At 43.5% G+C, this 27548-nt stretch overlaps 1 protein-coding gene and 1 long non-coding RNA gene across 3 annotated transcripts in view; one reads left to right on the forward strand and one right to left on the reverse strand.

The window, feature by feature from the left end:
• AFTPH (aftiphilin) overlaps positions 1 to 3311 on the reverse strand; it is a 47613-nt gene extending 44302 nt beyond the window's left edge. Inside the window, exon 1 of the mRNA XM_086482304.1 lies at positions 3280 to 3311. The gene's annotated coding sequence lies outside the window, so the exon portion shown is untranslated. The remainder of the gene's footprint in view (positions 1 to 3279) is intronic.
• A 243-nt stretch (positions 3312 to 3554) lies between these two features.
• On the forward strand, positions 3555 to 27548 carry LOC147415953 (uncharacterized). Of its 2 annotated transcripts, XR_015183373.1 has the most exons (6): positions 3555 to 3804; positions 4392 to 4563; positions 5416 to 5491; positions 14061 to 14218; positions 15594 to 15690; positions 27511 to 27548. It is a non-coding gene; the product is annotated as an uncharacterized LOC147415953 (long non-coding RNA). The 2 variants fall into 2 exon arrangements; XR_015183372.1 differs by lacking the exon at positions 3555 to 3804 and having other exon boundaries at positions 4059 to 4563.

The raw sequence follows: 27548 nt of genomic DNA on the forward strand, positions 1-27548 counted from the left end.
TTTATTTTTGGAAGTTACCCTGAAACATGTTAGCTGTGAACCTGTTCTAAATTAAGATGAAAAGATGCTGGATTAGACAGTATTAGAACTAGATTACTTAAGGTCAAATGTTCTCAGAGATTTATTTACAGAGCAGTATGTTTTCCATCATGTATAAAGCCTTCAAACCTCGCATAGGCTACAGTAAAGAGCAGATTACAACTGCCCAGAGGCACACTCTCATACGAAAGGTTTGCCCACAGCTTGGCAGACGAAATACAGTTGCATAGGGAGAACAACCATAGGTCTTTCTTCCATCACTGCAAACTTCTGCTTGTCTTTAAGTGAACAAATATTTTCTTCAACATGCAGAAAACAAGTAGGTGAGGGAAAAAGGCAAAAATACCCCACACCTGACTGAAGCAAGTTAAACACGCTTAGTAAGAAGAGGCTTACATTATTCATCATTTATCCCACCTATAGACATTATCTCATATCAAAAACACAATACAGGACGGACAGCTAATACTCTAAAGAATAAAAATCTATTTTCCATCACTTTTCAATAGACATACGAACTTGAGGTTTCACATTTCCTTCCTCGATACCTACTTTCAAACATCCTAAGGTGAAGACAAGATGTGCCCTTCCAAAACAGGACTCCTGGATTTGAAAGCCCCAAATTATTTGCCTTACAGAAGCAGACTCATTACATCACTTTGACACTGGTACCAACACAGAAGCATTCCTTGCTGTATCAGTCCAAAACTTTAATTGCCATGGAGGAAAGTCTACTGAAAATGACACTGTCAGTTTTCAAACAGGGCACATTTCAAGGCCTTTTTTTTTTGTGTGTGTATAGGAGCAGCTTACACAGCATGTTTCCTGCACAAAGGAAAAATAAAGCCAACAGACAAAATTTCTGAAACCTAGCAATGAGTAGGATCTAAGACACATCTCTCAAGAGGATGATCCAGAAAGATTATGAGTATTTTGGATCCCCACAAAAACGTTAGCATGTTATCGCACTGAAACGTTCACAAAGACATAGTTTAAATTCTCAAACACTACAATAGCGCAGAAAGGAACGAACCTTTCGTTGAAAAAGATAATGAATATATGAAAGAAAACTATGCTGCTGAGGACAGTGAAAGCAACCAGATCCAGCATTGGCTTCTTAACCGCTGGGTTTCCGACTGATACTACTACATATCTGCAGGGAGAGCTCTATGAATATTTCAAGAGGAAATGGCAAAGAGCTGACAGAAGTCCATCTAAGCCGCTGTATTATTTCCACAGTGAAAAACAAGTCTTTTCAAAGTACTGAAAGTTTCAAAATACTGTTTTATGTAATTATGGTGTTAAAATGCTTGCATTAACTTAGTAAGTTACTATAGCAATTTTTAAGTATAAACAGAAGATCAGATGCTGCCTTCATCAGCAGAAACATGTAGCCCAAATATGATTCACTGCGTACAACTGAATTTTATAGACTACTAAACCCTTCGCTAAACAAAACCATGATCTGAGCAAAAATAAAACAAACATAAAACATTAATAAAAAATAATCAGACCACATAAACTGATCTATTGAGGTCGAGATCCTTCAACTGCCTACTTATAAACAAATAAAGGAAGTAAAAAGAAGAGGTCATACTTTCACATGACCTTAGAAGGTCATAAGACGTTTACTTTATGCAAACACCATGTGGAATGGAAACAGCATAGCCGCGTTAGCTTTTCTGAAGTCCCTTTACTATACAGTTAATCGTATTTTTAAGTTAAAATTCTCATGTCCTCAAATTTATCCTATTTATTTCCACTGATAAGAAAGGAATGTTTTAAAAAAATCCAACAACAAACCCAAAACAAGTAAACAACCCCTCAGCAGCCACAGGTACTTCACCTCTTCTCCCGGCTCTCCCAATTAATGTTACATTCCTGCAGGTACAACTCCAACCTCAGCAAGAGGAACTGCTACCTACACATTAGCTGTAGGAGCAGGCACGCAAACTGCTGTGTGCTCCGACAACACAACCTAACGTTTTTCTGCTTAAAGTAGGCTAATTGGTTTTCCAAGTCTAGTTCATATGTCCAGAGAATAAAACAAGGAGGAAATACTTTTAATTTTGCTCAACCTCCACGGACCAGCCCAGTTATAAACTAGCATTCATCAAACTCACTTTACCATGAACTCAACAGCTGAAAAAATCACTTCTAATGAAGCATATTATGCCGTAAACAACGCATCAAAACAAAACTTAATACAACCAACGCACTACGGCTCTTGTCAGTGATGCTTCTTCTACACGCTCCCTTCATTTATCAACAGCTTTAAAAGGAGCTTCAAACTTCCGAAGTTTTTAGTTTCTATGCTGAAGCTGGAAGGAAGGGGCTGTCACCATCAAGAAGCCAAGTTACTGATGCTTTGAAGGAATCCCAAGGTTTAACCCTTGGTTTAAGGAATTATCTTCTCCAAGAAAAAAAAAGAAAAAAAAGAAAAAAAAAAAAAAGAGTATTTTGGTTCATCAGGTAGCCGCTTACAATAGTAAACAGAAGAGTCAGGACCTATTAAGCATTTCAGCAATTTTTCCCCATTTTAGAATAGCATTACTTCTAAAAAAATTTTAAAAATCGTAACTCTGTTTCAGCGTGTCATCTACAGATGCATGTAGCAGCTGACAGGCTTTACACCCCTTTAAAAAAAAATAAAAATATAAAAGCTTATCAGGAAAAACCAAACACGCAGGACAGCTTAACTTCTCGTACCACACCACTGAGCCCTCTCTCCCAGCTGCGGCCTCGCTGACCCCCACAAACACACGGGGCACTCGCCCTAGGCCGGCTGCCACCGCCCCTGCCCGGAGCCGCTACCGGAGACCGCCGGCTCCGAGTAGCAGCACAACGCCGCTCGACCCCCGCCCGCGGCCCGCCGTCGAAGGACAAAGCCGTCCGGCTCCGAGGCCGGCCCTACCGTGGCCCGTCCCCTCACTCCAGCCGCGGTGGGATGAGCCGAGGGAGAGGCGCCTCAGCGAAGGGGGAACGCTGCGGGGCTTCACCTCCCCGCCCCCTCGCCTCCCGCCGGGCAGGGCGGCCCGGCCCCGCCGCCCTCCCCAGAGGATGGACGGGGGAAGGACGGAGAGAGCGATACCCCGACAGGCCCCAGTCGCTGCAGGCCGCCGGCTGAAGCCCCGAGGGGTCCCCGCCCGCCACGGCGGGGCAGTGGGTGCCCTTCCCCAGACAGGCCCGGAGGAAACGAGCCGCCCCCCGCTCGGCGGTAGCGGCGGCGCCGTCTCTTACCTGCGGGCTGCGCGGGGGGCCGTGGGGCCCGGGCAGGCATGGCGGCGGGCGGGGAGGGAAGGGGAGAGGGGACGCGGCCGGTTATCTGAGGCCTCCCGCGGCAACCGCCATCGAGGGGGAACCCATGTCACGGCGACAGGAACCGCGTCGTTGCGGCCCGGCCCCCTCCCGGCGGCCACCGCCTCCTGCCCCGCCACCGCCTACTTGGCCTCCCGGCAGGCACCGCACCGCCGCCCCCGGAGCCGCGTCACTTCCAGCAGCGGCCGGTGGGGCGGGCACGTAAATAAATAAATGAACGAGCTACTAACACCTACCCTCCTCTCACCGACTAAGGTAGGCGGTGGTTTAACCTTACAGCCGCCATCTTGAGTGCTGGCAAGCCACCTCCACCGCGGCGGTGCGGCCATCTTGGACGAGGGGTGAGGTGATGCCTTGGGTGACGCCGCGGCCGCCATGTTGAGCTCGGGAGGAAGAGGATCGCGCCGGGTTGCGGTGTTTTCCGTGCCCTGGTGTAGGCAATATGAGGTGTTTTAATTACTTTTTTTTCTTTCCCCCCAGGAGTGTCGTGTGGGCTGCGCTGGGCCTGCTTGCGCTTGGTACCAGGGATCCTGTCAGGGAGGGGAGGCCGGGGCCATGAGGGCCTCTCCCGCCGAGGGGCGCCGCAAACAGGCGGTGTTATAAAAGAACTCTTCCAAAATAGAAACGGGGAATCTGGGGCGAATCCCTTCTCGCAGGTGGCCGGCGGTGCGGGGAGGTGACGGGAGGAGAGCTGGCGGCAGGGCTGTGCTTCGCGGGTGGGGGGTGGCGCTGTGGTACCGTTAGCACCGGGGCCAGGACCCCGGCGGAGCTTCTGTGCCGCGAACACGATCGTGGTTCTGCCCGCACTGTGGGAGGGTTTTATTTCCAAGTCTTGAGGGTTGGGCTAATATTTCTGCGTAGGGAATTGTTTATTGCAATGATTCGCCCCTTAGAAGTTTAGGGAGGCGAGTAGCCTGATCCCCTTATGCATGATCCCACAGCCCTGTTTCCAAACCCACGTGTGGAACAGGCTGCCATACCACTATTCCTTCCACCTTTTATGTCTCGTTGGGACCACGTTTCTTCGACTTCAGTGTCTGCAAACCGCTTAGTCCAGGTGGAGCGCCCGAGGGCCTGTCTGCATCGCGCTGGAGCCTCGGCTCCTCAGCATCAGGGTCTGCCGGAGTTACCGCCTTCAAAGAGCAGCTTGGTACCCATTCGTTTCTGGAAAAAGAGATTCATATGTGCCTACGCTTCCTAGGGAAGGTGTGTACATACGCTAGTTTTAAGTGCAACACCATGAGTCAAATCATGCTTTAGTTGAACTGTCTTTTACGATTTTGCTTGCAGATTCTGTAAAAAGGAGTAGAAAGACTGTCAAAAAGGCCTACAGGGAAATACTCTATTTTTTTAAATAATTTTAATGGGTTTTATATATATATATATCTATCTTATTTTCCTTTTTCCTGAGAAGCATAAGTAGACAGCGGTGTGACCTGATAGGTGGAAGGACGTTTACAGCAAAACTACTAAATGAAGTCATGAGAAATACCAACACATGCATGCTTCTGTTTTTAAAATTTTTGGTTTGTTTTGTTTTCTAATACCTGTTTACACTGTACTGGTGAATATTGTCAGGACTACCAGCACGTTAAGTCTTTTAAAATGCGTAACAGGGTTTTAAGTAATGTGCAAAGCCTGCCATTTGTCCTGACAGTGGTGAACTGAACACTGTACAGCAGTTACAACATGTTGGCAAATTACAATAATAAAATAGTGATCAAAGTGTAATATTAAAGCTTTGTTCCTATGGAGGCTTAAGCTTACATTTGAACACATAGCAGTTTGGCTGAGGAGGGCTTAAAACAAGGCTATTCGTAGAACTTCTCATGTTTGCAATGTTTATTGTGGAATAAAAATGCCTCAAAAGCATTTATGAGTAATTATAATTAATCTGCTAATTTAATAAACAATATAAGGGGAAATTAAAATGTTAATACACTGTTTCTGTTACGTTAGGAATCCTGTTCCAGTAGCTGAAGATGATCATAAGTGATTATTAAGGAGGCTGTATGAGTATTACATTTCGCCGCCTGGTGGCTGTTTTCTTTTTTCCAGCTTCATGTCAGAGATGCAGCGTAAAACTTGTGCTGACCTGGCAGGACAGAAGGAGAAGCGGTGAGGGAACTGGAAGGTAGGGCAATTCAGCAGTCAAAGATCTTTGACCTTCACCCAATGTACACAACGTGTTTTACACTTTGAGTGCAGAGAAGAATCTGTAAAAGCAGTAAAATACTTTGTGCGAAAGCAATGGACAAACTAGATCATTTCTTCCCGTATCTGTCAGTAGCCAATAAGTTCCAAGGGCCCAAAACATACCTCAGTGTGTGGTGTTAGTCCAAGAAGAATTATTTCCCATTCCAGCTTTGTTTAGTTGATGGATCACTGGCCGTGAGTGTTAATCATCCTTATGGCAGCATTGTAAATAATGTAATTAGAGCAGGTAATTTAATAATTATCTTCCTTTATATGTATCAATGATTTGAATGAGCATTTGAAATAAACTGACTGCCCATAAACTCCCCAGACAGCAACCTGAGCCCTAGTACCCTAAAAAGAAAAAAAAAAAAGAAAAAGTAAAGCCCTTCTGTGGAAAAGAGCAAAGCTGCAAACACAACCACGTACCACAGGAAGAGAGCGAGAAAGATCAACAGTGTCAGTAATTGGATCCTAGAATAGAAGGAAATTTGCTAAGTAAAATTCCCAGATGATTTGAGGAGGTGACTCATATCCTAAGTTGCAAAGAAAGGCAGAAAATCCCTCCAAATGGTCCATGCCAGTTTGACCAGAGGGAAATTTCCTACTCTTTCTTGGTGATATTCAGTCGTTTCTAGGACCAGAAGCTTTAATCAGTCTGCAGTTGTGAGTCCGTAAAAATTAATTTAACTTGAATGCAGGATCAGACGTGAGGTAAGCGTTCCACATGAAAAAATGAAGGTGATCTTCCCTTAGGCTTAGTGCGAATGATTGACAAGAAGTGTGGGCTTTCTTTAGTCATTCCTGCGTAAGCTTTGCTGGTTGAAGGAGATTACATTTGCTTATGAAGGCAGACTGACTCTTTATAATAGCATTAGCCATATTATGTCTTAGTTCTGTGAAGTGGAATCCATGGGTTACAACACTAATTTCAAGGTTATTATTTTCAACATATGACAGTTTCCTTTACAGAATTGCATGGATTGTAAACACTGCATGTTATTTGGAGATTATTCTAGAGTGGTGTTCTATCCGTTTTCAAACATGGTGATTTTCTTTTTTAAAGCCTGTACTTCCAAGCAATTTCTTTTCTTCCAGCATGGTGAAAAAACCTTGTAATTTTGAGATATCCATCTTATTGTGAAGCCCTTCTGTGTAGTACAATAGAGGTTTTAAGTCAAGCGGGGCTGGCCTTGGTTAACTCCAAGGTCCAGCCTTGTTAGCTGCAGCAAAGCAGGCTTTATCTGTCACTGCTGCTGAGTCTGAAACTGTCAGGAGAGGGCGCAGCCTTCCTAAAAGTCTCAAATGGAAAAAGGTGTCATGGTGTGTCAAGATAATTGAGAAAGGCTGTCTCCAAAAACCCTCATGGTCTTGGAGGCTCATGCATTCCTCCTGGGTTGGGAATTGAGGAAGGAGAACTTGTTATGGTCTGCATCCATGTCTTTCATAAAACTTAGCCATTTGTAATTCTCAAGAAAACAAAGAGAAACAATTCAGCTTTTTATTTCTCATTTTGGAGTTTACAACGTAGCTCTTGAATGTAACCTTTAGTTATACTATAAGCTGTAGCATATATTGTGTAGTATAATGCGGAATACCTTCTGAAGGATATTGAATCACTAGCAGTGGATAGTGCAGTTCTTTTTTTCTTTTTTTTTTAATTTTAAAAATATGTAAAGTATAACATGGCTTCTGGCAATGAAAGCTTTATTTTGGCTTCTCTGCTCAGTATATGGGGAAGAAACTTGGTCTAATCAAAGACTAGATAAAGCTTCCCTCTCTATGTCTGGCAACACTGCTGATCAGAAACTAGATAGTTGGTTTCCTGAGAAATTATCATGCTTGATTTTTCTTTCTTTTAATTCACAATTGAATCAGACATTTGAAGATTTGAAATTATCTGTAGAATGAATTTAAAATGGTCTTTGGACCTACAAGTTCATTTCATTTCATTAATGCCAAAGGTTTTCATTTTTGCTATTGTCAGTGCAATGCTAACTAATCGAAATTTTTCTGTGAAAATGAAATCTAAAAAAAAAAAAAATAATCAAGCAAATTGAAAACAGGAAGTCAAACCATTGCAATTTATCTTCACAGAATGTTTTGACTTTTTCCCATCCTGACATGAAACTGAATGGGCACATTTCTCTGAAATGCTTTTAATTCAGTAAAACTGCTTTTATCTTAGACCATTATAGCTGAAATAACCCCCACTGCTGCCTTATCAAGCAGAAAGAGCTTGTCTGACTGAATTCACCAATCAACCTCAAAAGCGTTACATGAAAATTGTTTGTGGCTGTGGTTTCATAAGGTGGGCATTATTGAAGCTAGCTGAATGAATAAAACGTGCTTTCCTTCCGCTGGCTTCTAAATGGGCAACAATTAGTAAAAGAAAATTTCCGCAGTTACTGTTAGCTGAGTTAAACAAAACTGCAGCTGAGCAGAGAATGAACTGTTACTAAACTCCACTGCCGATCTGTCCTTTGGCATCAAAAGGTGTTAAAACAGATCTATGAGCAGCTGATGCTTGTTTCTTTGAGCAGTGGTTGGTGCCCTGAGCTCCATCCAGAATCAGGGCAGACTGCTCAGCTCTTCCACAGGGCACCGCAGAGCTCTCCTCTGTGTCAGAGTTGAGGGAGCCAGGAGTGTCTCTTGGCCCCAAGGCATCCTCCAGCCGCCTCAGGGACTCCCTTGTGAAGAGCCCATCTGGGTTTGTAAGCTCGCTGTACAGCAGAGATCCTGAGGATCCCCATTCCCTGCAGTTCTAACAGTGTCTGAATTAATTCCTTCTCCTTGTGGTCTTCACATGCCTCTTGCTGACAGTGAAAGGAACTTGCTGGGCCTGGCCTCCCTGTGCTAGGTGTTAGCCGTTATGACAAACTTTATGTGCTGATCTCTGTTTCTTCCCAGGGCTGTAGGATCTCTCAAATCTTTTCAGACGCACTGAGATACTCTTCTAAACATCTTAAATGCTCATGTCTTCTACATCACTGCTACTTCCTTTAGCATTGACCTCTGGGCATGCAGAATGACCAGGCACTGGTTTCTCTTGTTTTGAAGATCCAACAAAGGTGTCTTAGCTTTTCCCAGCTCTTCAAGGAAGGGACTGTCTCTGTCTGTGCTAGTTGCAATGGCATAAAATAGAAGACATTGTAATATAGTTTTTAGAAGGAACATACAAATCTTGTTTGGTGTGCAAGTTGGTTATTACTTTTTACAAATCTCCCTAGTTATCTTTACTCAAGTCACAGTTATGAAAGCAAGAAGGCATTATGACATCAGCAGCCCATTCTCTTGTGATTCACAAGCCATTGAAAATCCCAGACTTGTCCTTAAACAATCCTAAACTGTGTTAACTACAAAGAACCCTATGTAGTTACAGAAAACAGATGAAATGGCAGTTATTTTAGGTGGGTCTTAGAAATCCCCTACATCTGAAGAGCATGTAGGTTCTTTGATTTTTGGCTCAGGCTTTCTTGGGCAAGGTTAGGGTTGCTGACACTCAACAGTGTTTGTTGGCAGGGTTTTTTGGGGTTTTATTGTTTGGGGTTTTTTTTCCCTCTGAGGAACTCCTTTCTGAGTATTGACCATGTTTGCAGCTGATTTGGAGCATCTAATGAACATGCAGGCTCACATTCTTGCCATATGAGGGCTACTCAGTGAATTAACCAGCTCATGAATGTCAAAACAGCCCCATTTTACCTGCCATGGTCTAGACCACATCCTCGACGTGGCAGAAGTTCATAACTTCAGTGTTGGAACACTATGCGTACACCTGGCCTCAATATATTTTTATACGTAACTAATCAGCAGCCTGGGCAAAGTGTATTTTAGTGTGTGTACTTTTTAACGATGGCAAGGCTTGTCAGCAGAGGCAAGAGACAAACCAATGTAGCTGGCAAAAACTGGCAAGCTGTTGGCAGCGATGGCGTGTTCAGGTGTGAAGGAGATACAACAAACTTTGAGTGCAGACTGAAAACAATCTGACTTCAGTCCTAGTTTAACTGTGTTACTCAGGCAAGCTGAGAGGAAAAAACAGCTGACAAGTGTAGCAGTTCAGCAAGCTATGGACAGCCAAAATGATGTACAGGCAACACGTGCTATTTCCTCCCAGGTTTGACAATACTTCCTTCTCCTAGAAGATGGTATTGTGTGAGTACCTCAACTGTTAGCAGGAAAGCAAGATTTCTTTGCTCTGCTACTGAGAGCACTAGCTTTCCAGTGTGACTAGTTGTTTTTTTCAATACAGGCTCTAAGTGCAAAAGCCAATAAGAAAGGAAATGAAAATTATTCCTTTAAAGACAGTCCCTCGCCTTTTAAGAGGAGTGGCTTGGGAGTTTTGTACATTTAAGATGAAAGATGCTAAAAATTATTGAAGACCCTTATTCTGTTTTAACGATCCAGTGTATTTATTGGACAAAGGTGAGTTGATTTCCACAGCTGCCATCTTTCCTTGTGCATCAAGTCCTTTCTGTGATGACAGGAGTCAAGAGCCTCCAAACACCCTTGTAAATCAGCTGCTAGGAAATCTGGAGGTACAAACTCCTAACTCTGTGTATGCGATGGGCACTATTACAGCAGTCTCTTGCATACTGAGCTGTTCAGGGTAATAACATATATGCCTGTAATCTCTGTTAATATCTATTTTAAGGCTTTTTCATTTCTAAGGCATTTTAGAGGTTTGTTTGGGGTTTTTTTGAGGTTTAGGAACATTGAAAATTACCTCTAGAGCTGGGGTTTTTTTTTGTATATGTAAGACCTGCAATATCCTGTTGTAATTGCACAAGTTCATTTCGCATTTGCACATCAACACAGCCAGTGAAATTCATGTGCCTGGTTCAGATGATTTGGACAAATTTTCCTCATGAACCAGTGCTGTATGACTGGCAGTGGTGCATCTCAATAAAAATAATTTGATTTTTTTTTCCTAAAGATCGTGGCCTTTTTCTTTACAGCAAATGGCAAAATGTCCATTAAATGTAAGTGAAAGTAGGATTCAGTTCCAGGTTTTAAAAGGGAAATGGCTGAAGTTTTCCAGGTTAATGACAACTTCTGTCTCAAAAGCAACTGCCATGCAAGGAAAGTGATTCCTTTTGCAGATATTTGTCAAAATCTGTCTCATTGTCTTTCAGACTCATATCTGATGCCTGTTCTCAGTACCACATATGTCAATTTTATTCCCTGTGGTTTTTTCTGCCATGGATTTGCTTTCTTGATCTGTGTTCATTGAGATGCAAAGCATCTGGGATGTAGGCACATAACAAGGGTAGATCTCAGAAAAAAGGGATTGCTTTCTGAAAAGCTCTTATACAACAAATATGTAAGATTGACTATATCTTGTCATAAACTACCTGATGAGGTTGTTGTCATAGATAAATGATAAACAATAAGACAGAATCTAGGGAGAAGACACCATGCTCCAAATAGCCAAAATGCTTTTTGAATGCTAACAAAATTAGCCCCCATTGCCTTGGTGTCCTGTATGCAATGGCCTTGGCTGCACCAGCAGTCAGGATGAGACCCTTGGATAGAGGGGTCAGTTGGTCTCCATGTGGTCCCCTGCTGTTGTCTCACAAACGGAAAGATGCAGGACTGAACCCCTGACATTTGTACCAAGAATAGGCAGAATGTCAGATGGAGCAGGCAGAAGGGAGTGTGGGGAACTGGTCAGGGAGGGAAACGGCAGGAAGACAAAGGCAAGCACAAAGACAGTGGGGCAGATGAAGAAATGAGAAGTCCAACCTCCACCCCTTCGATATCCAGGATCAGTTGGAGATCTCGAGAGCAGCTGAACCAGCTCTGTTGCCATGAGGAGAGCTAGGAAAGATGAGATTAGGTAAATCCAGGTGCCTGAGCAATCTGTTTAAATTCACCAGGCTCTAAGTAGGAACCCTCTGTCTAAGTCATGGGTAACTGGGTTTCAGTGCTGGGAAAAGGGTGCTGTCTCTGAGCCAGTTTCTTGGTTCTAGTAAGTGAATATGATCCCGGCAGGCTTGCGTAGTGTCACTGGTGTGCTCTGCAGGAGCCCTTGCCAGGGGGCGCTTCCCCTCGCCGTTCCCTGCATCTCTCCTCGCCAACCTAATGTCTTAAGTGCAGCCTTTGTCATTTTAAGGGAGCAGTGAGCTGCAGCCACCCCATCTCTAACCTTATTGAACTCAAGGGGTGTGTATTAATAGTGACTTTGGCTCACGGTTTTCAGTTTTTAACCACTGAACTGAAAAAAAAGTTTAATAAGCACAATAAACATCGATTTATAGAGTCTAGCACTTGTTGCAAGGAGCCTCAATTCCCACCAGAGCTGAGAGAGGGCTATTTTCAGAGCACCAGCTTGGGCTTCGTACCCTCATCTGGCCAAAGAGAGATCTGAGATCAAATGTAGATGTTGAGGAATTCTCAGACCCTCATTCTTACACGTACGCAGTGCTTGTGAGTTGGAAACACAGCTCCAAACAGCACCAAAAGCACCAAGACCCATCTTCCCAACATGAGCTGATTGCCAGATGTTTCAAAGGAGCAACTTTGTCTCAATTTCCCTGCATTTATGGAATTGTTTATAATGGAGGCTGCAGGGGTTTTTTTTGTCTGCTCTGTCAGATGTAAGTCAGCAGTTCAGTGGATTTAAATGAGGGACTGATGGCGACTAACCATCGGTTTGCATGGAAATGGCATTGGGCCAGTTGCCCAGTTGTGGAATGTTATGTGAACAGGGCAGATACAATTATTTCCAAATTTGGCCACAATCCATATTTTATCCATATTTATCCATATTTTGCTGCAAAGGGGCTTGTCTCTTTCAGTAAAAATTCCCTGGGTAGAGAGCAGATCCTGGGTAACTCACTGTTTATCCCGTACTGGGTGGAGTTTCCAACAAATTCTTCTCTGTCGAAGAGCCAAGATGTGTGACCCTTGCTAGTGATGCAGCTAGCTCCCAAAATCAGACCTCTGTCTCCTCAGCAGCCTGTCTCATTTAGGAAATCTTGCAGCTTATGAGATCATTCACAGTTCTCTGAGCAGCAACTAATTCTTTATATAAAACCTGTTGGCAATAGCCTGGATTTTTTGAGGAGCAAAGACTCCTGTGCATATCATCACGTGGAGCAGGAGGGAGTTTCAGGAACAGTGCAGAGATCTTTCACCAGTCAGGTGCTTGTTCTTCTTATTCAAAGGGGTAGTGGCATGTGAACCAGCTTTCGTTCAAAAATAACCTAGACATTTTAGCACGTCTGCACACCCCCCACCCCACCCCACCCCCAGCACATCCTCTCCTACCTTCTGGGATCATTTTATCTGAATTGTGCTGATGGAACGTGATTGCTCTCAGATGACCCTTTGCAGAGTTGCTTCAGGGATGAGGAAGATGTAGGCTGAACCTGCTGGGGTAGCTGTTGCAAACTGACCTATTCTTCTCTTGCTTGTAGCCAGCCAGTCAGGGATGGATGGTACAGTCACTTCATGGCTGCTGATCCATGAGTCTTCTGATCTTTTTTCCTGTATAAATGCCTTCAGATGCAGTTTGACAGCAGGTTACACTGAGAAGATTTTTCCACTCTGCAGTTCTACGCCATCAAGACATGTTTAAATTATCTTACAGGCTGCACCTTCAGAGAGGCCCATGTTACTTACACATCTCTGGTTTTGGCTGACAATTTATATGCCACTTCTCTGGAGAGTCCCCCTTTCTCAGTCTGACAGAGGTACAGGCAGACAGAGCTACAACTCTGTCCTACCTAAAAAAAACCCGTGGTGATAACCCCCTACAAAGCATGACAAAGAGTCACTGTGTGCTCAGGTTTGCCTTGGGGCTTGTTTGCTTTTACAGAACTGGACCCGTTTCTCCTGAGTCAGATTCTGTTATATGCAAGCTACTGTGGTAATTCAGTTTAAGACTGGCTCAGATAGGTTTCTTCCCCCTTCACAATTATTACCTTGTTATTGCTCTGTTTGTTAATGGGTATTCTGGTAGCATCACACAGCTACAAGCATGCCCCAGGGCCCGGTGCAGTAAGCGTCTGTGGTGTGTTTTTCTCTCTTGATTGTGTAGAAGAAATCATCACTGCATTATAAACTTACCTCTACAGCTTCTTGAGGCTCATTCTTGCCTGTGGGAAAGCTTCATGCATGGGAAGTGTCAGGCCTGGCTTTCTGTGGCATTGGACTGTTACACCCTGAGCTGAAAGGTGACTGTTTCTTTTTCTGTACTGGGACTGATACGAAGGGCCAGGTAGCAGTAGGTCAGAGCTGTGTTGGACCCCAGTCTAGTGCTGGCCCTAGGTAAGGCTCTGCAGTAGTCTCCATTTCCCTTGGAAGTCAAAACTTGGTTATAGAAAATATGTTGGTGAATGAGCGAGTGACATGAAGAACAGGAAATAATCTCTGCAGTTGTGGCAGCTAGCGCTGGTGTGTGGGGAACAGCATTTGTGTGAGCTTCTGAGTATTGGTTTTATTCCTGTGATTCTTTTTGGCTGATGTAACACCTTGATACTGAATTCAACCATTTCACCTCTCAGGAAGCAAACGTCACCACCACAGGACCTTCTCTGGTGCATGAAGTTGCTGTTTGCATTTCCCGTCACACTGGTGTCGCTCAGCTATGAAAAAACAGAATCACTGTTTTCCCAAGGCAGTGGTTGCTAGAAGAGAGGGGTCTCCCAAGAGATTATAGGTGGTAAGTTGCACTACTTGTAAAATGCAGCAAGCTGCAGTGATATCTACGTAGCACACCTGTATAGGCTTTGGACTCATTTGCATTAAAAACATTTTGAAGGTCAGGATTAAATCTGTGTGTGACTGCCAGTATGTATTTACACCTCTCTTGCAAAGGACAGAAAGAAAAGAAAGTGATGCCTCCTTTTTCGACAATTAATATTGTTTGTCTGCATGAAGATTGTTTTCTCTGAGGCTTTTGTGCATTTTCTTTTACAGCTAGTGGGCTGCTCCTGTGTAAAATTCCTTCAGTGGATACTCCAGAGGAGCCAGCTGCAATTAAAACCTAGAATACTGTGTCCCAGTCCTTCTTTGACATCTCCTTCTTTGACTTCTGTTATCTTTAAATTACATCCTTAGTGCTGTCACTCTGTCAGAGTAGCATCACCCTTACCTAGATCTTTGCCCATGGAAGGTTTAGTGCAGTCTTGACCTAGTTAGGAATCTGAGGGTTTTCCCCTCATTTCCTTGGAGTGTTTTCAAATGGATTATCCTGCTAAGAAGAGTATAAAATAGAAGTGGATTCAGGCTCTGAATCTCTGAGCTCTAATAACCTCGCCATCTTGAACCACACTGGCAATAAAAAATGCCTGTAAGTGCAAAGTCGTGTGTTTCCAAAGTCTTCAGGTTTAACAAAATAGATGAACATAACAGTGTCCCTCTGTTTCTGCAGTCCATCAGAGTCTTTAGCCCCAAATCTTTTCTCGGTTGGACAAAGTAGACAAGGAATTTGAAGTGAATAAGAATACATCAGGAGTCCTGAGTTTAGCTAAGCCTGCATATAAAACTAATATTGTCTTAGGAAATGAAAAGCCCATGTCCTGCATCTGCTGAGCAAGGGGTTTCATGCCCATGTTTTTTTCCTGCGTGCTAGCAGATTCACAAAATGGGCTATGTTCTGACTGCAGCTAAAAAAGCAGCTGGAGGGCTGTTATCTCTGTGCAGAGCCACAGGCCTGTTCCCTTTCTGTTTTCAGGCGCTCTGTGCATTCCCTTTCCTTTGTAAAGGCTGCAGCCTTATGGGAGGGTGAACACGCTCACATACATCGTAGTGTTGGTGCTGTTTCTGTCCCATTCCCCCAGAGGTAGTCGCTTAATACTTTATACCTGGTATTTATACCTTTTGGTAAAGCACTCTGAAACACCTGTCAGACTGACTCAGACTTTGTGTAGCCAGTGGTCATTCACCCATCTCTGGCATTCGGCCATTTGGAGTGATAAAATGTGAGCTATGCACAAAACTGGCAACCCCAAACAGCTCAGGTCAGATTTGTTTGCTGCTGTAACCTCATCGACATCTGTAGCATTGTTTCCAGCATTGTTTCCTCTACATTCAAGAACAGGAGACCACCAAGGGATGAAGGCTGAGTACTGAAACACTGAACATTCCCAGTGCTGTTTGCAAAGAAACCCGCCACCAGCCAGGAGCTATTTGGTAAGTTGGGTTCTGAAAAAGTGCTGTTCTGTGTCTTCCTTTATGTGCCGGTGTTGAACAGTTCAAAAAGGACAGGAATAAAAAAACTGCCCAGTTCAGTCCACACAAAATGATAAATCTGCTCTTTTGAAATACTATTCTGCATTATCTGGTTTTACTTTTGGTGGAAGGGGTGGCAAACAGTGTTTTCTTATTGCTACCTGTTTCTGGCAATGCAGGACCTGCTTAACAGCCACTGAAAGTTCCCATAACCAATAATTACTTTGGATCTGGCTAATAGGAGACTCTGGTCTCAGCAATATGAAAAATAATTAAAAATAAATGAAGGTCACATGTTTATAGAGCCCTTTCCACATCATTTAGCATTTCTAGTTGATAGAGTGTATTGTGTTTCTTACTCCTACGTGTAAAAGATGCTTGCATCACCTGTGGGATGCTGAAGAGGGATGTTGTGCAGGTGCCTCAGCTTCTTCCAGGGCTTTTAGTCAGATCTCTTTCCAAGCCTGGCAGGACAGGTGAACCCCCGTGGAAGCAGAATGGCAAGTGCCTTCTTTGTTGTGGGAGTGATGCATAACCCTCTGCCTTCAGCACTGAAAGCCTTTGCTGCTCTTAATTTCTTAGGGTGGTACTTTCCCTGCTATTAGCAGGTGCTTAAGGAAACATCTGGAGTCACCTATCTGTGGCCTGCTGTTTCCAGCTCTTTTTTTTTTTTTTTTTTAACTTTAATCACAGGGTGTGTATGTGTGTGAAAGGGAGATCAGGCATCTACATTCAGGTGTTTGGTAGAAAGCGAGTGTCCACAAGGTCCCTTTATAAACTTTGGAGCTAAGGCCTCTGGAAGACCATTCAGGGCATTGAAATTGTCTCTGCTATATCATCTGCAGGAGAACCATTTCTCTTTTCACTGCCTATATAGGGAACCCACAGAGACCAGACTGAATTACCACAGCTGAAATTAGATGCTGCAGAAGATGGCATGAATACCCCTGCAGTTTCAGCTACTACTCACCCAATAAAAGGCTTCCGGTTTTCCCATTAATGTAGCCACTCATCTCGCCTAAGCAAAAAAAGCTGTCTTTGCAGAAAGTTGTGTATTAAGCTTCAGTCTTTATTGCAGCAAATAGCTCTTTTAAATCCTCACCCTGGGAAGCTGTTGACACATGTTTGAGTCACTCTACCACCTTCTCCCAATAAATGCATGTGTAATTGTGTTTGTGTATACTAGTTACATGTTGCTGTGGAAGTTTTGGCGTGCTGATATGTATCTGCATGCCAACCATCACAGCCTGTGGCTTCATGGCTGTATATGGAAGTTCACCTGTGAAGGTATCCACAATTTCCCTTTGGATCTGTTTGAGGTCTAAACTAAGCAGCTTAAAGAGGGCAAGTGGAGCTACTACATGCCTGAGATGGGTGGCAGTCTCTGGCAGTGAAAATTATGGCCTCCCATTTGAAATCTGGCTCACATCACCCTAAATGCTATGAAGGATGTTTCTTCCTGCCATGCCCTCTCCACAACAAGATGTTCTCTGTGGGGTGGTATGTTCTGAGAGGCCAGATCTGGCTACTCCCTTCCAGCACTGCAGGTAGAAAAAGATGGCTTGAACATAAAGGAAGCCACAAAAATTGTTTAGAGGCTGGCCAGAGGCAGGTGGGAATGGGCTGAGGAGATGGAGGTCCGTTTGGTCTGGTGCTGTGGCTGTGCAGATTCAGTGTCTAAAATCTCTTGTGGGGAGAGAATGACATGGAGGGGGTCATTGGCTGCAGTTAACTGGGGGGGTAGGGTGTCCTGAAGGCCGGGTGTAGGAAAGCTTGAAAGCACACATTTCAGCATAATTAGAGGCCTTTCTGTCATGAAGATAAAACTTGTTACGCAAAGTCTATAGACTTGGATTTCATGTTGCACTACACCCCCTGGAGTAGGCCTTTATCATACATTTACATCAGGATGTTAGGCAATATACCACCACCTGCAATTTACTTTGACCGTGATGGCTGTTAATTCTTGCAGTGTGGGTTGAAGCCGTGTTTTAGAAAAGTTTCCAGTTTGTTATTTGGTCATTAGGTTGAAAAGATCGGTGTACTTTGAAAAAGGTGATAATAAACATGATGAAAGTGTAAAGAAAGCTAAATTCCAGTTCCCAACAGATGCTGCCGCACATCTGCTCTGCACGGGCAGCTCCTGGTTGCCTCCCAACTGACTTTACTTACAGTCAATTTGGGCCTACCAACTGTGTGCCCATGTCTGTACAGTTTTGTGCCCAGTGATAAGCCTTGCACTTCTGCAATCTTGGTGAGCTTTAGTGAGCCAGAGACCTCTGCACTGTGCTGTGTTGTACAACACAGGCACCCCAAACCCTGCCCGCTGGCGGCTGAGACCCAGGACTAAGCCCTTGAAGGGTGTCTGTGGATGCCTATCAGCTATCTTTACCGGTACAGAGATGTAATTTCATGTGTTGTGGGATCAAGTAAGGCAGGAGAGGGATGGACATTCTGCCCTGCAAATATATAATCTCTTCATCCTGGAAAGTGAGATTCTGCATTTTACCAGCTTCCCTTTTGTGCTGGCCAGTGTGAGCCACGCTGCTCTCAGGGGACACTCTTAGAGGTAAAAATGCTGTGCTTGTCAGTTGTTGAACTTCTGAGATGTTCATTCCTGCCCTTTCCTCCTGCCCTGAACAGTGAAATGTTTGCTGGCACTGCCAAGAAATTAGTCTGTTGACATTTTGATATGCATGTGTACCATCATCCAATTGCTACAGTTACACTGTGGGAATCCTGTTTCTAAAAACGACACCAATCTCTGCTGCTCTCCAGCACTAGCATGAGGTAATGTATCACGTTCCCTAGTTGCCAGTGACACACAGGATGAAGGTAGTCAATACAGCTGGTAATGCATAAAGACAACAACAATTGTAATTACAACTGATTTCCCTTTTGCTTAAAACCATTACCTTCTAGCCTGCATTATCACAGCTTCAGCTATACAATGCATTAAAACAATCATGCGCTTCCCTTTGCTAAATAGAATCCTGTTATTTTGCCTGAGAGCATCTTTTGAATAGCTCAAAGTGGTTAGGTATCTTATGGGAACCTTAAACCAGTTCATACTCCAGCAGGGGCTCAGTAGCTATCAGTCACCGAAATTGAGAGAGATCTACCTGTTTGCATCACTCAGGTTGTGATTGCTGTATTTTGTCTAGGGAAACATGTGTGCACATCATCTTTTGAATTCAAGGTGCAGCAAACTCCCTGCTAATAAACCTGATCTTTCATGTTCCAGCTTCTTTTCTGCATTATTCAAGTTGCAGTTGAAAGCACTGTGAGTCAGTGGAGGCTGCAAAAAAATTGACATAATGTCATTCAGGTTTTAGTATTTTAAAAACCAATGTTTTGGAAGGATTTTGCATTACGAATATCCCCTCTGATCCCAGAGGAGCTACTCAAGTGTATAGCATTACTCAACCTTACTGTCGTATATTCTGGCCCAAAATAACATGTCTGCCTGGTGAGCAGAGGAGGGGGCTTGGGAGCCTGAGCTTCCACGTTGTAGCCAGAAGTCACAGTGATGAGGCATTAAGTGCATGCAAATCAGTATATTCCAAATTGCAGCACCGATTGCTGAGTTACATCTCTGTTCTTCCCTCTCCCTGCCCATAGAATAACAGCAGTAATACTAGAAATGGCAAGGAGCATTCATGAATTAACACAAATTGTAAAGTTTGTCAGTGCTTTGAAGTTCTTCAGTGAGTGGTGCTAAATAAAGTACACCTTGGTCGATGTCTGTAGAGGATGCATAAAGGTCTGAAGCCACAAGAGAATTCCTCTGGCTGTGGGGTTTCCAGCAATGGTTCTCTCTCATGCAGAGGACCAGCCCCTCCTGAGAAAAGGCAGTGGAAATGGAGGGGAATGGATGTGGAACCTGTGTTCTGCACCCATGCAATAATCCACAGTAATCTGCTCCCAGCTTTGCCCCTCAGTGTCTGTTTTGTAGCCACTGTAGCTTGTTGTATCTTTCTTCTAAAAATGGGGTATAAAAGGAACCCTGCTGTCCTCACTGCAGCCTTTGTACTTTTAAATAAAAAGATTTCATTTCCCCCTGGAGATTGTAGTGAATCTGTTTCTTTCCCAAGAATGTTTCTTTTACCTAGAGCCATATTCTGTCCTCGGTTCTGGTCTGGATCTCTTGATGACCTTTCCTGTTGAACAGAAAGTTTCTTAGAGAGCAGCCAGGAAAGAATCTTCTTTGCCTCTTTGAGCACGCAGTGCTGGAGCCACTACTGTAGCTTGTCATACATTACAATACTGTCAGCACTGGCTTTTCTCCCATCACAAGGGTTTTTCGAGCCAGGCGAAGGCAGAGCCACTGAGCACTCTTGGAAACCTCCAGCATTTCCATCAGCTGTTGGTGACAGGCTGCTCCACGGAACGGAGTGCTGCCTCTGTGCTCCATCACAGCAACACCTGCCTACGGCCTCCAGGCACCAAGGGAGCCTGGCTCTTTGCTGTTAGTGTCAGATTGCCTAGTACTGAAATCCTCTTTTCTCTGCTGCTGAGATTTACTGTTCAGCTTCAGTGAAGTTTTTCTAATTAGGCAGGCTTTTGTTCCCACCTTTCAGCATTGCAAGGAAGCCCTGTTCTGCAAACCAAGAGTCAGTGTAGCTCTGTTTCGCTGTTGCTTCTGACTGCTGAGGGAGACTTGCAGGTCTCCTTCCGCCTACTGGTAAGAGAACTGCTGAAAGACACCTTCTTCTCAGGGTCTTTCATAGAATGACGGCCCCCCCCGGTGTCACAGCCCTGGTCTAGCAAGGCATCAGTGTGGAAACTGAAGCCTCAAAACCTGAACACGATGAGATATGTGTAACTTTTGGAGAAGGCTGGAGCTGATGTGATGTTTCAGAGCCAGCCTCTGTTCTTAGAAGAGTGGTGAAAGTCATAATTTAAAAATAAGATCCAGTGCAGTGGTAGCAAAGAGTCATATTTGTGGTATTCCTGCAAGTAAATCCCTCAACACGAATTGGCTTGACTTCAAGCTCAGAAACACTCCACCAAAATAAGGCCCAGCTGGGAGGCGTCCGTAGTACCGATCTGAATGGGAGACAAGTACACATGGCACATCAGGTGTGCTTTCAATGGAGTGGGTGACCTTCCCTTTCTTCCCCCCTAAACTCATGCCTGTAGTTTAATCAGTATTACAGGTCAAATGAAGCTTTTCCAGGGCCTTTATAGGAGGTAGCCAATGCAAGTGGTGAAATTCGATGTATATATTCCCACTTTTGAAAATACCTGCAGGCACTTGGGTGGCTGCTGTTGTTCTGCTGGCTGATGGGGATTAGATGCTGTCTTTATACCATTCACAGCCATTTCTGGTTACCTAATGCTGTGTTTTAACTCAGAATCTCTAGATGTCTTAATGTACCCCTTTTTTGGGTCGTGTATAGTAAACAAAGAGCCAATTTCAGGCTGGCTTTGAGCAGGCATGGCCACAGATCCATGCTGATGGGTTAGAGTTAGGATGAACTGTGTGGTGAGCATCCGATTCATAGTCATTTTATCAGAAGACAAAAAAACGGAACTAACTGTATTCAAATCCTGTTCATCTGCTGCTTCAGTCCTGTTTGGATTTTGAGGTTTCCCTCAGAAACCTCATACGTTTTTTACAGCCACAAGTGGATGTAGGGCATAATCCTTTCCCATTTGGGTCATGCAGAATTTTTCCAATAGCTTTAACTGAAAGAAGCTGAGACCTTAAAGTTTCCTCTTGCACTTACTCAGGTCAACACGAACTTTACTTAGGATCATGCCAACAAGTGAAACACTGGATCTCATAAGAACAGGTCTCTGGAACTGATCTGGTGGTTTTACTCACCGTGTAATCCTTACCCGTAAATCCAGTACCGCTGAAGCACGTGTGTGAGTTACACTGTTGATGGGCTGTAGTACCCTATGCAAAAGTGGTCAGCCATCCGAGGCTGTAAGGTCTGAGTCGTGCCTGTTAACTCCTAAGGCTTACACTGCCCAGTGATGTCAGCAGGAGTCTTGCATGAATAAGCAAGCTATTTTTTCCTCTAACCAAGTTATTTGATTGTTCTGTATAGTGCATTTAAACTGTAAAGGAGTTTTACACAAGCTGCTACCAAAGCTGCACGTTTCATTCTAAAGTTTCACACTACAGGTTTATGAGGGAAAGAGTCAGCTACATCTGAAAAACAGAAGATAAAGGAAGCCAGAAGTTAAAGAAGTCGAGAGGCTGTGTAATGAGCATTAATAATGCAGAGAAAAAACAGAACAACCTAGTGAAGATTTAATGTTTTATTGTTATTAAAAGTTTATTATGAAATTGGCACAACACATAAAAATAGATCTGTGGTGAATGATACATATTACTATTATTGCCCGGTTGTTTCGTGCACACCCTCACGTTTTAAAATCAGAAGGTAATGAATATAAGACGTTTCATTGGCTGACTGCGAAACCAGTGCTACTGCAGCGGAGAGAGGCTGTGCTTTCTATTGACTCTATCAAACGGGTAATGCAGACAGAAATAGTCCTCTATTCATACTTAAAAATAAACTCAGTTTTAGACTATGCCCCAGCTGAAAATAACTGGAGAGGGAGAGCTAGAAATACCCCTTTTCTTACGGACCTACTTTCCATGAAAGTCAAATGGATTTTTGCCGTGGTTTTGAAAAGCAGCAGGGTATAGTTATTTGTTGACAGACAGATGGAGAGGTCTAGCAACAGAAGCTAGGGAGGACCTGTGGCAAACTACGAGTTTATTATTTTGATCTTGCACATGCTGCTGAATCTCCTTGTTGTAGTAATTGTGTATGTTCATAACAGCAGTGATTGCTGGGAGGGTGTATCAAAGCCAGATAAAGAGTCTGCAGCTCATTTTTTTTTCCCATTTGGGTTGGCCTTGGTCCTAACCCCACACACCATTTGTTGCAAAGCGACTTTTGCCTGTACGCTTTCTGGTCCGTGTGAGAAAATCCGAGCAATATCCACGATTACCAAAAATCTCGCTAGGTCACTTAACTGTTCCTAGACTTGTGTAGTTTTTCTTTCTAACTTCTGTGCTTATCACAGTGAGCATTTAGGGCTGCCCTCAGCCTGACTTGTTCCTCATACTGAAGTACGAATTCCAGGTGTGCTGGGACGTTGCTTAGAGCTGTCACTAACTGGCCCTGCAGAATTGCGGGGTTCTGCAGTTTTCTGTGTGGAAAGGTCACTGTGACCAGCCTCGGTGCAGAAAGCAGTGCTGTAGATTTCTGTGGGGAGCACTTCTCGGGGATGGTAGGCAAGATGAACCCCACATCAGCTATGCTGCTTGAATGTCTGTGGTGAAAAAAATACCTTAGTGGCACGGCTGCTCCTAAATTTTCCTATTATTTATTCAGAAGCCTGTTTTAAAGAAGGCGAGTAGGAACATAAACCCCTTCATGCCTTCCAAACTTGTAAGCGATGCTGGATTTTTGCTGGTGTCCTGGTATGGGGTTGCAGAAGGTGGCAGCTAATGATGTGGCAAATGCCCATCCCTGGGAAACTCGTGCAGCTCCATGGCCTGCGCTCTTGGCTGGCTCTGAAATGCCCACTACCTCCCTCTGAACTCATGCTCCGTTAGGACTGCAGCACGTCATGCTACCCCAACCCTGCTGCCAAGCTTGAGAGTGCTGTGGCCACTCTGTTCTTGCTTCCTCCACAGTGAAGAGTTTTAAATCCTGGAAGATAAAAATCTCAGTGCTGCTCCCTTACATTAAAATCTCAGGGCTTCAGTCTCAGCCTCACAGCAGGAGAGTGACAGGGGTGGGAAGCTGGCACAGCAGAACGGTGAATCAGGCTCTCCCTTTGGTTTTCAGGCTGTTTACTCAAAACAGCCCTTGAGAAAGATGCTATGCCTCAAGCAGATGTCACATTCAACCGGTTTAGCAATATTACGCCTATTTCTTCTCAAGCCAGTCAAGGAGGGGAGGGAGAATATAATCTATGTTAGTGCAAGTTCACATAGACAACATATGAATATTTAGTACAAAATGTTCTTTCAAGGTGGGGCAAACATTTCTAATTGTGACACAAAAAGAAGGTATTTGGTAACATTTTTAACAACTTGGCTGTGAAAAAGCATTTATGTGAAATGTGTTTAGACACAGACTACCTCACATGATACTGAAGTATTTCAAGTCTCTCTGAGTAGGCAATAACCTCTTTTTAAAAAAAAAAAAAAAAAAATCAAAAATCAGCTTTATCACAGCCAATTCCAAACATAACTCAATAATTTGGTCGTGGTTTTTTGGTTGTTTTTCTTTGGAAAAAATAAAGCTATGCTAACATGAGTGATTCCACTCCACATGAGTTTTAGCCATTCAAGGCTTGTTTCATTTCAAAATTAATTTCCTCATTCAAAGGAAACTATGGAAATATCCAGCTAATAAATTCTAGCATAAGATTTCAAAAGTTGGTTCACACACTCACTTAGTCCTGAAGAACCGTAGCTTCCAAGAAGCTCACAGACTACTTGTCCCTGCTGAAAAACATTTTGAAAGCCTGGCCCAATTGGGAAACAGTCTTATTTCAGGTCTAATAGGGCTTATATCCAAAATGAAGAGCTGAATAATCCCTAAATTGCAGAGACTAAAAAATTCAGATACAAATCATGCAGCACTGTCTCCCATCTTAAACATTTGGAGTTGGCTTAAAGTCCAACTGAACAGAAACATTTAAGGCCTTTCTCTGGCTTACACTGCACAGGGAAGTGTTCAGCAGTGGCTTCTGAACATAGTCAGCCAACATAAGCCAAGCACGTGTGGAAAAGCCCTTGGTTACATAGACATCATCCTTCTTTTGCCTGCCATAGCCTGGTACTGCCCAAGAGCAAAAGGAAAATAAAAAGGCTTCCAAACTGATGTTAGACAGACAAATAGACGTGGAAGCCTCAACCATGACTTCCTGCCCTTTCCTGAGCTCTCAGCCAAACCACAATCCATCAGAAGTGGGTTCACAGCCCTTCTTGCCTCGAAGCCTGGCTCGGAAACCACAACAGGGCAGAATCAGGTGGTGGGCGCTGCGGTTGGTGGAGTTATGCAAAGGCAAAACCAGAATCAGGTTCAAAAAAGCATTTTCCCGAGACAGAAAACCACTGAAGTGGGAACAAACGGGAGTGCCCAGCGCAGCGGGTGGGAACAGAGGCAAGGCAGTATTACTGGGCCCCTGCTCCTGGCAGAGACACCACTGACACAGCGGTGCATCAAGTTCATCTCAGCATCCCTGGCGTAGGCACTGTGCTGTGCTGGGCCAGGCCTGGGCAGGGTAGCAAAAGTCCGAGGGCTGTGCAAACCTACCAGGAATCCCAAGCAGCTGAAAATTCAAGTCAGCCATATTGCTTTTTCTGGGCTACAGTAAAGGCATGGAGAGCACATCTCTATCGGTGTGCTGTCAGGGAGATCCCTTTTGGTTTTGTGCTACTCTAGGCTCATGGTGCTGCTTACTCTCTCTAGCCTCCTACTTCTGGCCTACTGGACTAGGAGGACAGCCTCAGGCAATGGCACTGCATCAGCAAACCTGACTTTACCCATCTAGTTGGAGAAAGCACTAGGCAGAGAGGGTGCTAAGTATCTCTCCAAACAGAATCCATCTTCTGCCTGCATCTGCTTTGGAACCATAGAGCATTTTCAAGCTGGAGAAAAATCCAAACACCTCATGTAGAAGCACCTTTCCCTTGGATTTTTATTATCATCATCATCATAATTTTTAAGAATATATTTTGTACCGAAACACTGTCAGCATTCTTTATACAATGGAAAATGACATAGTCATCATGTATCATGTAAAAGAGTAAAAACAGAGCAAGACAGGAACATTTCATATCAAGATTTGGAGTACAAAGAGAATCTGATGTACAACTTAGAAGCCACACACCAGATAAAAAGATCATCTGGAAAATTAACAGGTTCTCTCTTAATTTGAAAAAAAAGAGGAAAAGTCAGGGAATGTCGATGTTAAGGCTAAAAATTCCATTTTTAACTTGTATTTTATAGATGGCAGCCTGATTCTTAACTTGTCTGCAGCAGCAGCAATGCTCCCCTAGCTTTGCAAAGAGATTTGCACTTGCATGAAGTAAGAATCAGGCTCCTATGCTCAGAGGACTCTGATTGACCTCAACAGGCTTTGGACTAGAGCCACAGTTGGAATTTCAGCTTGCAGTCTAAGGCTTCTTAACTGCAGGCCAAATTAGCGCCAAATGAGGCTTTGCAACTGGCATTCTACCCTTAACTTTGGGTATTCCTGTTCTGGTTGCTGTAAACCACAGCTTTATTGCAGGTTTAGCATAGTTCTGTGTGTGAGATTCTTCTCTCTCTTTTTTTTTTTTTTCCAAATACTGTGCTACAAAGGATGTTTTTGTATTCTGTGTCTTAGAAAGTCCCTACATTACATGTTTTCAAAATTGCCTAAATAGATGTTTATATCATGATTATAACTACTCAGAAAGACCTGCTATAGTCTATAGTGAGCAGCCAAGGAAAAAAAGTGTATTTAGTCCTAAAGAAGTCAAGAAAAGTGGCTGTGTTCATTTATAGTGTAGCGCACTGACTGTGTTTATACAACTATACCTACTATTTAAAAAGCTACTTGAAAAGTTATTATTCATGTGCAGTAGCTGATTTTCAAGCATTAATAACTTGGCTGTCTAGACAAGTTTTAATTGTCATATCAAAGGCCGAGTATGTTCTCAAATGAGTGGAAAAAAAATCTCCCATCTCTCCTGGAAAGAGGCTGGTTCTCTTTCTGAACTAAAAGACTGCCAAATTTAACTTTTTCTCAGGTTATAAAAGCACAGTTAAACCTACGAATTTGCTGTTCTAAGTTTTTAAAACGGATTGACTTGAACTCAAACCTATCCTGTGCAGCAAAGTTAGTAAGCCCTGAAAAACAGTTTCTCGTGACTATGCAAATTGGTACCCCTACCCCCACCAACTACCGTGCCCACCTTTTCCCAGGGCCTAGAGGGCTCCATTAAAATGTAACTAAATGTTTTGATAGGAAACATGATTTTTCAAGAACGATATGTAAAGTTTACCCAAAGAACCTAAGACATTTTGTACATTCAAAATGTTGACACTTTGCTGTTCTTAACCATCAGTAAGATTGTCCATTTTTACTAATAATACATACAATGAGTATAAATAAATAAACTACAGATAAGCTTTAAAAATTGTATTAACAATACATTGTGCAAAAAACTCATAACGATCTACATTCTATGCAAATACCCTGACTAAAATATACAGACTGTGTCCTCACATCCTCATTCAGTTTTTGCACAGTCCTTGGGCCAAATCAGCAGCTGGGAGCAATCAGCAAAATTCCACTGCCAGCTGTGGAGGTGATGCTGATTTACACCAGCACAACAGCTGGCCCCCAGGAATGTGCAAAAATCCCATAGAAATCAGTGGGAATTGTGCTTGACTAAGGACTAGACAGTTTGATTGTACCCCATTAAAGTGAGTGGGAGTTTCGCCATCGATTTCCATGGAACCAGGCTCAGGCCCTGGGTAAGGACGTCAGCACGTGGCCCTATGTCGTGCTACACTACTCCACTTCAGTGCAGAAACAATATTTGCAAAAGAAAACCTTATTTTTGTTGTCACTGCTGTTCAGGAACCGGCTTTAGCGCTACATTTCAGAAATTGCCTTTCTGTGAGATTTGAAACAAGACTGCAAGTCTTTCTGAATCCATTCCAATTTGATTATCCAACACAGGTGGGCTATTTTGATCCAAGAAAAACGGTTCAATGTCTATTAACCAACAATGTTCTTCATTAGTATAAACAACAGCCCGGTTCATCGGCACAGGAGTGAAG

This window comes from Leptosomus discolor, chromosome 2 (assembly GCF_034619465.1).
Source record: "Leptosomus discolor isolate bLepDis1 chromosome 2, bLepDis1.hap2, whole genome shotgun sequence".
In the NCBI taxonomy this organism is placed as follows: domain Eukaryota; kingdom Metazoa; phylum Chordata; class Aves; order Leptosomiformes; family Leptosomidae; genus Leptosomus; species Leptosomus discolor.